Source organism: Bacillus rossius, chromosome 1, assembly GCF_032445375.1.
Source record: "Bacillus rossius redtenbacheri isolate Brsri chromosome 1, Brsri_v3, whole genome shotgun sequence".
Lineage (NCBI taxonomy): Eukaryota > Metazoa > Arthropoda > Insecta > Phasmatodea > Bacillidae > Bacillus > Bacillus rossius.
Window position 1 is genome coordinate 49,886,479 of NC_086330.1, and position 13,633 is coordinate 49,900,111.

The window sequence follows — 13,633 nt, forward strand, 5'->3', positions numbered from 1 at the left end:
TAAGCGCATTTACATTTGATATTGTTTAATAATTGACTTACAGTCAATTTATGGCTTCTGGACGACCCTAAGCCAGTATCAAAAAGGGAAAAACATTGCTACGCGATCACATAGAAACCGATCAAAAGATGAAAAGCACCTGATCTCATTATCCGCCAGAATTAACACTAGAGTGGCTTCCAATGTATATAGTACAGTCCAGTGTAGCCTGGAACGAAAAAAATAAATAAATAATTGTCACTTTAGTCATTGCAGCTTAACGGTCAAAAACATATGTATCATGGCATACTCAGCTGTCACATTGTTTAATTATAACATCTACATCAATTTGTATGGCACATATTTAATGCAGAAAGTGTTGGATAGTGCGTGTCTAGTAAATTGAAATATGTAATGAGTCCATTTGTTGCTTTAGTGAATAATTTTCACAGAAGCGTAGGTCTGTTATGTCATTGTTTACGTCAGCTGATTACAACCATTCTAATGGTGATTCGTAAGTGAATTATGAAAACATGCGCAGAGGACTAAGAATGTGTTTATAGAGCACGCAATAAACGTAACCACGCAATACGCAACCAACGCAAGAATATCACAGCCATTAATAAAGCCAGCAAGTCGCAAGAATCTCCTAACCTACAGCTTAAAATTACAAATCAGCAGAAAAAAATTCTACCCCGGTATTCTTTTGATTATTCGTGTACATTGTTACGAGTGGGGAAAATGGGTTCGTAAGGATAGCCCAACTAATTTTATACAGGGTCGGTTGTCTGAACAGCAGGTACCTGGTTCGCACCGCGGCCCTGGTTCTAGCACCCTTTGTAACAATATCGTAAAAATAAAATAAATAGTCAGTCATTTCATTAAATGTGTTATATTATTTCACTATGTGAAAGTGTTAACATGATGCCTATTATAATAAAAAAAACGTTTTTAGTGCCATATTTGGAAATTAGTTTTCGAAAACTCTTAACGGAAACGCAAGCCAAAACGCAATGTAAATGGAAGTTGAACACTTGCGTTTCGTTATTGCTCCTTGCGTAGTTTATAAACCGGTACTCTAAATTGTGGTTGCTAAACTTTTTGCTGCTTGCTCTCTTACTTTCTTGAGTAGTTTATAAATTAGGCCTTAACATTGTCTGTGTCTTCGCTACTAAATGGGCTGGCTACTCTACGTCCTATTGTTCCTCGGCGTGGTATTGTGCGATGTTCCCCGCACATGATGCCAATCAAACCAGCAAACTAGCTTATGTTTTAAATTCCAAAAAGCAGGGATTTTATCTTTGCAAAAGAAATAATGTAGTAAATGGGAGCTAGACGACTAGACGATTATTTCCGGCAACGCAGAAAGTCATCTCGGAAAAGGAAAAAAAAAAAAAAAAAGGAGGGAATAGAACTACTTTGACAGCTGTTTTCTTGAAATTATTATTTTTTGGTAGGAATTATATATAGTTAGGATTTGTTTTTAGGATTTCGGGGAAGGGGGAATGTTTGTTCTCCCCCTTCTCTCCTACCCCCTCCCGCGTACGCCTCTGTTCAAAAGAGGAGTTTAACCTCAACAACATTGTTTTTTGTGGTTTAAAATTATTTTTTATTCGAAAACCATAATTGATATTATTTAATATCATTTCGTAAAAAATTAAAAAAGTTTTTAAAATAAAGGAACATACTTCGAACAATTTAATGCCTTTAAAGAAATTTAAACTCTGTGCACTTTTTGAGCTACTTAATTGTGTTGGTACAGTGGTCAGGATATTACCAGGAAATCCCGAAATCCACCGCCCTATCGTGAAAATTCATGGTCGAAAACAAACAAAATTTTTTCAAGAATTTATGTATTTTTACGATTTTAAAGTATTATAGGCTAAATTTCACTGCCCTAATCTAACCAACATTTCATTTAAGTGAATATCAACTAGACGTGCAAAAACCAAACCTTAACCAAAAAATTATATTCATAACACATTAATTTGCACGAACGTGGAATATTCGGGCGTATGCAGTGTCAATGATTCTAAGGTTTCTAAAAATTTACGTATGTATGTGCAAGTATTGGCATAAGTCACAAAGCCAGAATAAAACACCCGATGCATTAATATAAATATGTGTATGTATGTAATTACACACACACAGTGAGTCTGAATTCGACCGACCAACTTTGGCACCAGGTTCAGCCTATCAAAATAAGTTGAAAACATTTACACGATTATGGTCTAAAATGCTTCCCAAAAGTGGTATATGATTTTGAAGTTGGGGCTGAACAACTTTTATTTATATTTATATGAAAATTTATGTTTGTATGTATGTTCTCCGTGGACTCCAAAAGGGCTGGACCGATTGCGATGAAATTTTCAGGCAGTCTTCAGATTAGCCCAGCGGATGATCCTGTGCAGTTTGGTAGCGATCAGATCTACAAAAAAAATTGTTTTTGTTATTTTGGCAATTTTGTGTCATAGTTTCAATACAAATTAATACAAAATTAGATATTTTTTTTAGATTTTTGAACATTCACTATAAAAGTGATATTAGGGTCACTAGTTATAAATATTATAAATATTATTTAATATATAACATTGAAGGTCTGAATAACGTTTGATCGTACGAAGTTCTGCAACCATAGATCTATTATTTAAAAATAAAAAGTTTTAGCTTTAACTTCAAATATCATATAACCAACCTAGGGAAGCATTTACGACTATATGTTGCATAGACGTTTCCAACTTATTTTGTCGTAATGAACCTGCAGCCAAAGTTTGCCGGTCAAATTCAAGCTCATTCTGCATATATTGCTGTGTGGGTCAGGTCGGGTTAAATGAGATGTTTAAATAAAATTCCCGCAAAAATTCGTTGTTCATTGTTTTCCCCTTAAGGTCACGTTTTTACACAACACCTATCAATAAAATGAAAGGTTGGTTATGTTGTGTCAATGACATTTAAAATACCATAAAATCGTCAGGATGTATAAAATCTTGCAAATAATTTTATTTCTTTAAATTAAAAAATATTAAATATGCATGACTTAGGATATTTTTGATATATACTGAACCAGGGGGTGAATCTTGTACAAATGTCTTGAAATTTAACATTAAATAATTCCAAGATTAAAAAAAAAATTGAGATTTATCTTAAAATGCAGCCTAATATGTTTACGCCTAAATGTGTTAGTAGTATGTAAATGGGGCTCCGAGATCTGGGTTCTGGGTGTGGAGCCGAGAGCCGGCTCCGCCATCTTGGATTGTGACGTCACAGCGGCCATCTTGGATGGTTGTGACCTTGACCTTTGACCTTGACCTTGACCCCGGCGGCCATTTTGGATCCGCCATCTTGGATCCGCCATATTGGATGACGTCATTGTGTTCTCGAAAATTCCGGCATTGTGTTTTCCGCCATATTGGATGATGACGTCACCGTTGCAGTTTCCGTTACGGCCGCCATCTTTAAAATCTTCATTTACTATCCGATTTTAATAAAAAAAATTTAAAAATTATAAAAAAAATTAAATAATAAAATTTTAATAAAAGATTTATAAAAAATATATTTTTACGACACGGAGTTCGGAGTCCTCGGTTCGAACCCGGTGAGGGCAAAAAATAAAAATGGCGACCGATCCAACCCTCACAGTGGACGCAGACAGACTGACCCCCACCACTTATGTCAATGCACATATACCATCAGGTAGTATGACGTCATGTCCGCCATCTTGAAATTTGGACGCCATCTTGAAAATCTTTATTTATTATCCGATTTTAATGAAAAATATTCCAAAATTTATCAAAAAATGAACGTATTTGAATTCCGTTTGATTATATCGTTGTACGTCCTCGGTTCGATTCCCGGCGAGAGTAAATGGTCGATCCTTCCTCCATGAAAGCTACCTAGACTGATCTACCACCACCAGTACCAAGGTATATATCATCAACTGGTATGACATCATGTCCGCCATCTTGTCTTCATCCGCTGGAGACCACCATCTTGTTTTCGTCTGCTAGAGTGTGCCGATACCATGTAGTATAATTATCTGGTCACCAAACCTTTGACCTTGACATTGAACATTGACCTTGGCCTTTGACCTTGACCTTGAAATTTGACCTTGACCTTGAAATTTGACCTTGACCTTGAACTTTGACCTTTACCTTGAAATTTGACCTTGACCTTGAAATTTGACTTTGTCCTTGTCGACCATCATGGATCCGACATTTTATGTTCAGTACATGCTACCAGGAGCGACCACCTGCTGGAGTACACCATCTTGTGCGTGTACTCGTATTATAGAGTACATTTCCAACTGGTTAATTTTATTCTAACCCGCTACAGTGCAGTAATCATTTATTACCGAGGTTCCCCCGCCATCTTGAAATTCGGCCACCATCTTGAAATCATGTAATAATGTAGCTAGAAAAGCGGGAAAAAATCCAAAATTCATCAAAAAAATCACTCATTAACTTACATATCGATTCGATCCGCTCCAGTCCTTGGTTCGATCCGCGATCGTTGCAAAAATGTTTAATTTTATGTAAAAAATAATAACTTCAATAAACCATGTTCAACATTCATAAAGAGACTCTAAATCCTCTACGACCACCATCCTATCAGACATCAAGACCACCATATTGAAAATTCATAATTTTAATGCTAGAGATTCGGGAAAAAGTTCAAAATTCATTAAATAAATTTTTATTCCATATAATGATTGATTGGATCGACTAAGGTCCTTGGTGCGATCCCTGGCCGATACAAAACAACTTTAATTTTAAAAAATACCACTAAAGTGTTAGGTTTGAGAAAATAAAAAACACTGCAAGTTCTTTTAAAAAAACTTTTATTACATACATACTACACTACTACAAGTACAAAAAAAATACACAGACAAATTAACAAAGCCTTTTGGATTCCTCGATTCAAACAGTCTTCTTATTGTACGGACTAAGCCTTTTACATGACTTTAAATGTCTATCCGATCCGGTCATCACCGCAGCCAGAGACGGACTGAAGTTCAAATCACTTATATAGTCTCATTAGCCGGTACAACACATGAGTCAAATCAATAACCATGTTCATTATACGTCTCGGAGCATTTTTTATAATGACGATGTAAGCTATCGATACGTCAAATTAGTTTATTGCACTTATTGCACTGAAATTGTATTCTTTGAACATTATTAGAACAACCGCTTCTTTCATGTCTGCGAGCATTTGAGGTGATAGTAAATGATGCACCACAGTATTTGCACTGATGCGAAGTACGCTCTTCATTAATTGAAGTATTCAATGCTGATGAAACTTCAGCTGATGGTGGAACAGCACATATCGAAGTCTCCTCCAGTGTTGTCAGAGGCGTTGCCAACGGGATCTGCTCCAACATCGTCGGCGCTGACGTCATGGTTCCCGTAGTCGATGGTACATCCTCCATCGAGTACGACGTTAAAGTCGGTAAAGATGCCATCGAAGTCTCAAGAACAGGCAATTACACGACTTATGCACCAGAAGAAACAAACTAGGTGATCCCTACACCGCCGTCGCCAGTAACAAACTGAGCGTCCTGCTGTCTAGGACTCGCTTATATACATGCACCATATGGAATAATACGCTAGTCAAATCAAGAACCATCTACCATAATACTAGAGTCAAAACAACGTTAAAAATAGAAGGACCATCAACGAAAAGGCAGCACATTCTGGAAGCACCGACAACGAAAAGGCAGCACATTTGGAAGCACCGACAACGAAAAGGCAGCACATTTGGAAGCACCGACAACGAAAAGGCAGCACATTTGGAAGCACCGACAACGAAAAGGCAGCACATTTGGAAGCACCGACTACGAAAAGGCAGCACATTTGAAAGCACCGACTACGAAAAGCCAGCACATTTGAAAGCACCGTCAACGAAAAGGCAGCACATTTGGAAGCACCGACAACGAAAAGGCAGCACATTTGGAAGCTCCATCAACAAAAAAAAAGGCAAAAAGGAAGCACAAGTTACGAGATATAAGTCTTAGTTAGAAATCAGAATACAAGAAATAAAAACATTAAATTCTTATAATTTAAATTATTTATTTTATTGCTTTACATTATACAAATGCAAGTAAAACAAGCCATTATTGTATGTAGCCAGCATTCCTCAGTTCCTTGAGTATGAAGGATATTTCTTTGATGCACGAATAGTTTCCTGCACAAAGCAAACCATGTAGAAGTCTTAGCCAGTCAACCAATATGTTTGGATCTTTCCATGATGTGTAATCATTCTCTTCTACCACCATCTTCCTTGCACCTTTATAATAAATATTATGATCTCTGGTGTCTTCCGTTTTACCACCAACCTCAGGGTAACTTTCATGTATAAGACGGTGATCATCACAAGCTTGATCAGATTTATTTAATATATCACGTCGTTTCCACCGTTTCGGTTTCAGGACACCGCCACATTCTTCAATCTTGTCAGCTTTAGGTGCTTCATCATAGTCTATGTCTTTGTCAACAGCCTCAGAGTCACTGTAACAATCACCGTAGAAGGAATCGTCCTCACCCAATTTACCGTAATAATTCGATGTTGATGATGTTGAAGTGTCTTCATCGTCTTCATGCTTCCTTTTTAGGAGTCCATCATTTTTACAAAGTAGGAAAGATCTACTTGAATTCGGCTGGAATATATTCTCACTTTTCACGTTAAGGATTCTTCCATTGTCTTCATTCTTCCGTAAATCATCAACCTCCTTCAATTTAAGTTCTTTGTCGAGATCGGAAGAGCCAAGAAAATTATTGTCGTAATGCAGATCACTCTTCCTTAGGCTAGTAGATTCATCGTTGTCCTCTAGCTTGTACGCAGGCTTGGCGCTACAAGTTCTGACATGTCTTTTTAAGCTCTCTCTCCGCGTAAACGACTTGCTACATCGAACACAACTTATCATATTGCGCAGTGGATTTTTAACACAGTCATTCTTCTCGTGTTGTCTTTTATTCTTTCTCAAGATAAACTCTTTACTGCAAAACTTACACCTATGTTCTTTCGATACAGCGTCAGATCCCAAATCGGAATTCATATTAGTTACTGAGACTAATGTCAGATACCAATTGAATGTTTTAAATTAGATCCAATACTTAAATATAAATTTTTTCATATTTCATCAGCGAGAATTAATATATCTCATGCAAAAGTACTTTATGCATGTAGTTCTGCTTTTCAACAACAGATGTCGCCACATGTTGCTTGCAGGTAAATAATATTTAGTTCTTTTATGCGGGATGCGGGATGCTCACTAACGATCGCAAAAGAAGGAGGGCTTCGCTAGACTCCAAGGAAAAGGAAGTTCGTCTTGCATGTTGGTGCTCCACAGATGTCTCATGGCGTAATATTAATTTGACTGAGTAATGATATTTGTTAATTCCACCTGATAAAAATATTGCAAGTTTTGATTTAGTAGCAGAAATTATCGAATTAAATGTAACACCAAATAAAATGACATGTCTCATTAGACCAAAAAAAAAAATCCATACAGAGAGCGGTTTCTCAGAATAGTCAGAAACACTTGAAGAAACCACAGGAATCATTGCAAGAACACGGAGAAAACCATCATAATATTGGCAAGAATAATCAGGAGCACACGGAGAAAACCATCATAATATTGGCAAGAATAATCAGGAGGACACGGAGAAAACCATCATAATATTGGCAAGAATAATCAGGAGCACACGGAGAAATCCATCATAATATTGACCAGATTAATCAGAAGTACTCGGAGAAAACCACCGCATGTTTTCTTTGTTATCATAAAATTACAGGAAAAAATATTTTAAAATAAAAATAAATTAATAAAAAATAAAAAAAATAAAAAAATGCATAAATTTCTGGCTTGTACAAGAACTCTATCTTTGCTCAACAATGATAAGTTTACAAGCTAGCAGAAACTGTTTATGCATTTTTTTATTTTTTTTTATTTTTTATTAATTTATTTTTATTTTAAAATATTTTTTCCTGTAATTTTATGATAACAAAGAAAACATGCGGTGGTTTTCTCCGAGTACTTCTGATTAATCTGGTCAATATTATGATGGATTTCTCCGTGTGCTCCTGATTATTCTTGCCAATATTATGATGGTTTTCTCCGTGTGCTCCTGATTATTCTTGCCAATATTATGATGGTTTTCTCCGTGTGCTCCTGATTATTCTTGCCAATATTATGATGGTTTTCTCCGTGTTCTTGCAATGATTCCTGTGGTTTCTTCAAGTGTTTCTGACTATTCTGAGAAACCGCTCTCTGTATGGATTTTTTTTTTGGTCTAATGAGACATGTCATTTTATTTGGTGTTACATTTAATTCGATAATTTCTGCTACTAAATCAAAACTTGCAATATTTTTATCAGGTGGAATTAACAAATATCATTACTCAGTCAAATTAATATTACGCCATGAGACATCTGTGGAGCACCAACATGCAAGACGAACTTCCTTTTCCTTGGAGTCTAGCGAAGCCCTCCTTCTTTTGCGATCGTTAGTGAGCATCCCGCATCCCGCATAAAAGAACTAAATATTATTTACCTGCAAGCAACATGTGGCGACATCTGTTGTTGAAAAGCAGAACTACATGCATAAAGTACTTTTGCATGAGATATATTAATTCTCGCTGATGAAATATGAAAAAATTTATATTTAAGTATTGGATCTAATTTAAAACATTCAATTGGTATCTGACATTAGTCTCAGTAACTAATATGAATTCCGATTTGGGATCTGACGCTGTATCGAAAGAACATAGGTGTAAGTTTTGCAGTAAAGAGTTTATCTTGAGAAAGAATAAAAGACAACACGAGAAGAATGACTGTGTTAAAAATCCACTGCGCAATATGATAAGTTGTGTTCGATGTAGCAAGTCGTTTACGCGGAGAGAGAGCTTAAAAAGACATGTCAGAACTTGTAGCGCCAAGCCTGCGTACAAGCTAGAGGACAACGATGAATCTACTAGCCTAAGGAAGAGTGATCTGCATTACGACAATAATTTTCTTGGCTCTTCCGATCTCGACAAAGAACTTAAATTGAAGGAGGTTGATGATTTACGGAAGAATGAAGACAATGGAAGAATCCTTAACGTGAAAAGTGAGAATATATTCCAGCCGAATTCAAGTAGATCTTTCTTACTTTGTAAAAATGATGGACTCCTAAAAAGGAAGCATGAAGACGATGAAGACACTTCAACATCATCAACATCGAATTATTACGGTAAATTGGGTGAGGACGATTCCTTCTACGGTGATTGTTACAGTGACTCTGAGGCTGTTGACAAAGACAAAGACTATGATGAAGCACCTAAAGCTGACAAGATTGAAGAATGTGGCGGTGTCCTGAAACCGAAACGGTGGAAACGACGTGATATATTAAATAAATCTGATCAAGCTTGTGATGATCACCGTCTTATACATGAAAGTTACCCTGAGGTTGGTGGTAAAACGGAAGACACCAGAGATCATAATATTTATTATAAAGGTGCAAGGAAGATGGTGGTAGAAGAGAATGATTACAAATCATGGAAAGATCCAAACATATTGGTTGACTGGCTAAGACTTCTACATGGTTTGCTTTGTGCAGGAAACTATTCGTGCATCAAAGAAATATCCTTCATACTCAAGGAACTGAGGAATGCTGGCTACATACAATAATGGCTTGTTTTACTTGCATTTGTATAATGTAAAGCAATAAAATAAATAATTTAAATTATAAGAATTTAATGTTTTTATTTCTTGTATTCTGATTTCTAACTAAGACTTATATCTCGTAACTTGTGCTTCCTTTTTGCCTTTTTTTTCGTTGTCGGTGCTTCCAAATGTGCTGCCTTTTCGTTGACGGTGCTTTCAAATGTGCTGCCTTTTCGTAGTCGGTGCTTTCAAATGTGCTGCCTTTTCGTAGTCGGTGCTTCCAAATGTGCTGCCTTTTCGTAGTCGGTGCTTCCAAATGTGCTGCCTTTTCGTTGTCGGTGCTTCCAAATGTGCTGCCTTTTCGTTGTCGGTGCTTCCAAATGTGCTGCCTTTTCGTTGTCGGTGCTTCCAGAATGTGCTGCCTTTTCGTTGATGGTCCTTCTATTTTTAACGTTGTTTTGACTCTAGTATTATTGTAGATGGTTCTTGATTTGACTAGCGTATTATTCCATATGGTGCATGTATATAAGCGAGTCCTAGACAGCAGGACGCTCAGTTTGTTACTGGCGACGGCGGTGTAGGGATCACCTAGTTTGTTTCTTCTGGTGCATAAGTCGTGTAATTGCCTGTTCTTGAGACTTCGATGGCATCTTTACCGACTTTAACGTCGTACTCGATGGAGGATGTACCATCGACTACGGGAACCATGACGTCAGCGCCGACGATGTTGGAGCAGATCCCGTTGGCAACGCCTCTGACAACACTGGAGGAGACTTCGATATGTGCTGTTCCACCATCAGCTGAAGTTTCATCAGCATTGAATACTTCAATTAATGAAGAGCGTACTTCGCATCAGTGCAAATACTGTGGTGCATCATTTACTATCACCTCAAATGCTCGCAGACATGAAAGAAGCGGTTGTTCTAATAATGTTCAAAGAATACAATTTCAGTGCAATAAGTGCAATAAACTAATTTGACGTATCGATAGCTTACATCGTCATTATAAAAAATGCTCCGAGACGTATAATGAACATGGTTATTGATTTGACTCATGTGTTGTACCGGCTAATGAGACTATATAAGTGATTTGAACTTCAGTCCGTCTCTGGCTGCGGTGATGACCGGATCGGATAGACATTTAAAGTCATGTAAAAGGCTTAGTCCGTACAATAAGAAGACTGTTTGAATCGAGGAATCCAAAAGGCTTTGTTAATTTGTCTGTGTATTTTTTTTGTACTTGTAGTAGTGTAGTATGTATGTAATAAAAGTTTTTTTAAAAGAACTTGCAGTGTTTTTTATTTTCTCAAACCTAACACTTTAGTGGTATTTTTTAAAATTAAAGTTGTTTTGTATCGGCCAGGGATCGCACCAAGGACCTTAGTCGATCCAATCAATCATTATATGGAATAAAAATTTATTTAATGAATTTTGAACTTTTTCCCGAATCTCTAGCATTAAAATTATGAATTTTCAATATGGTGGTCTTGATGTCTGATAGGATGGTGGTCGTAGAGGATTTAGAGTCTCTTTATGAATGTTGAACATGGTTTATTGAAGTTATTATTTTTTACATAAAATTAAACATTTTTGCAACGATCGCGGATCGAACCAAGGACTGGAGCGGATCGAATCGATATGTAAGTTAATGAGTGATTTTTTTGATGAATTTTGGATTTTTTCCCGCTTTTCTAGCTACATTATTACATGATTTCAAGATGGTGGCCGAATTTCAAGATGGCGGGGGAACCTCGGTAATAAATGATTACTGCACTGTAGCGGGTTAGAATAAAATTAACCAGTTGGAAATGTACTCTATAATACGAGTACACGCACAAGATGGTGTACTCCAGCAGGTGGTCGCTCCTGGTAGCATGTACTGAACATAAAATGTCGGATCCATGATGGTCGACAAGGACAAAGTCAAATTTCAAGGTCAAGGTCAAATTTCAAGGTAAAGGTCAAAGTTCAATGTCAAGGTCAAATTTCAAGGTCAAGGTCAAATTTCAAGGTCAAGGTCAAAGGCCAAGGTCAATGTTCAATGTCAAGGTCAAAGGTTTGGTGACCAGATAATTATACTACATGGTATCGGCACACTCTAGCAGACGAAAACAAGATGGTGGTCTCCAGCGGATGAAGACAAGATGGCGGACATGATGTCATACCAGTTGATGATATATACCTTGGTACTGGTGGTGGTAGATCAGTCTAGGTAGCTTTCATGGAGGAAGGATCGACCATTTACTCTCGCCGGGAATCGAACCGAGGACGTACAACGATATAATCAAACGGAATTCAAATACGTTCATTTTTTGATAAATTTTGGAATATTTTTCATTAAAATCGGATAATAAATAAAGATTTTCAAGATGGCGTCCAAATTTCAAGATGGCGGACATGACGTCATACTACCTGATGGTATATGTGCATTGACATAAGTGGTGGGGGTCAGTCTGTCTGCGTCCACTGTGAGGGTTGGATCGGTCGCCATTTTTATTTTTTGCCCTCACCGGGTTCGAACCGAGGACTCCGAACTCCGTGTCGTAAAAATATATTTTTTATAAATCTTTTATTAAAATTTTATTATTTAATTTTTTTTATAATTTTTAAATTTTTTTTATTAAAATCGGATAGTAAATGAAGATTTTAAAGATGGCGGCCGTAACGGAAACTGCAACGGTGACGTCATCATCCAATATGGCGGAAAACACAATGCCGGAATTTTCGAGAACACAATGACGTCATCCAATATGGCGGATCCAAGATGGCGGATCCAAAATGGCCGCCGGGGTCAAGGTCAAGGTCAAAGGTCAAGGTCACAACCATCCAAGATGGCCGCTGTGACGTCACAATCCAAGATGGCGGAGCCGGCTCTCGGCTCCACACCCAGAACCCAGATCTCGGAGCCCCATTTACATACTACTTGTGTTCACTTCTTTGTGGGTTAAGACTGAAGAAGTGCGTCTGAAATACTTCAGCGTATTTATGAAATAATGATGAAAATCTTCTTTGGGAGGAAAAACATTTAGGGGCATGTTATACTGAATGCCAATCTTGTACGGTTCTTGACCATAAATTGCTATTGACTTTTTGCAGGTAAAAATGAAACTTTTTTGAACTCTGTGGAGCAAGTTTAGTGGGTACAGCACTTACATATTTCACCGCTCTCGGTTCTTTAAATTTGGTTCTGAAAACTTGATCAAGATAAACCACTCAATCTTTTTTTTTTTTTGATGAGAAATTTAAATCGAAAGAATCATGGGTAGAGATCAATCTTGAGAAATGGCATCTAGTTGCTAACATCGATATATATATATATATATATATATATATATATATATATATATATATATATATATATATATTCAATGCTAACATGGAACGAGGTGGCGCAGTGATAAGACACTGCACTATCATCCCAGAGGTTCCTGTCCGTCCATCTGGATTTAGGTTCTCCTTGTTTTTTCTCGAGATCACCCTCGGTCAGGGGTCGGCAGACAGCGGCTCGCGAGCCGCATGCGGCTCTTTCCATGGGATTGCACGGCACTGGAACTCACTACGCTGCCACAGCACACAAAAAAACACCGATCAAAATTAAACTGCCCAATCACAACGCTTGTCCTCAACCTGCGCTCGCACCTACCATCGCACCGCCCGCCACTCCACTCACCAGGTGATTTTTTTAATTTTTTTAATAATTAATAAAAATAATTTAGGTTTTTGTTTTATCAATAGAGTTCTACTAATGGTTTCCATAATTTTTTTTACATTTATGTGTTTTTTTTCTCTAAGTAGCCTTTACTTTAAGACTTTATGTTGAATTTTTGAATAAAATATTTTGATTTTATCTCGTTTTTTTATCGTCTTAAAATTCCAAGTATGTAGCTACAGAGAAAATACAAAAACAAAAAAAAAATGGAGAATCGGTTTATTTGATATTTGGCTGATCTCACTCGAAAATTAACTGACACCTGACCTAGGCCAATAACTAGGATGGTTCATCACTTTGAGCT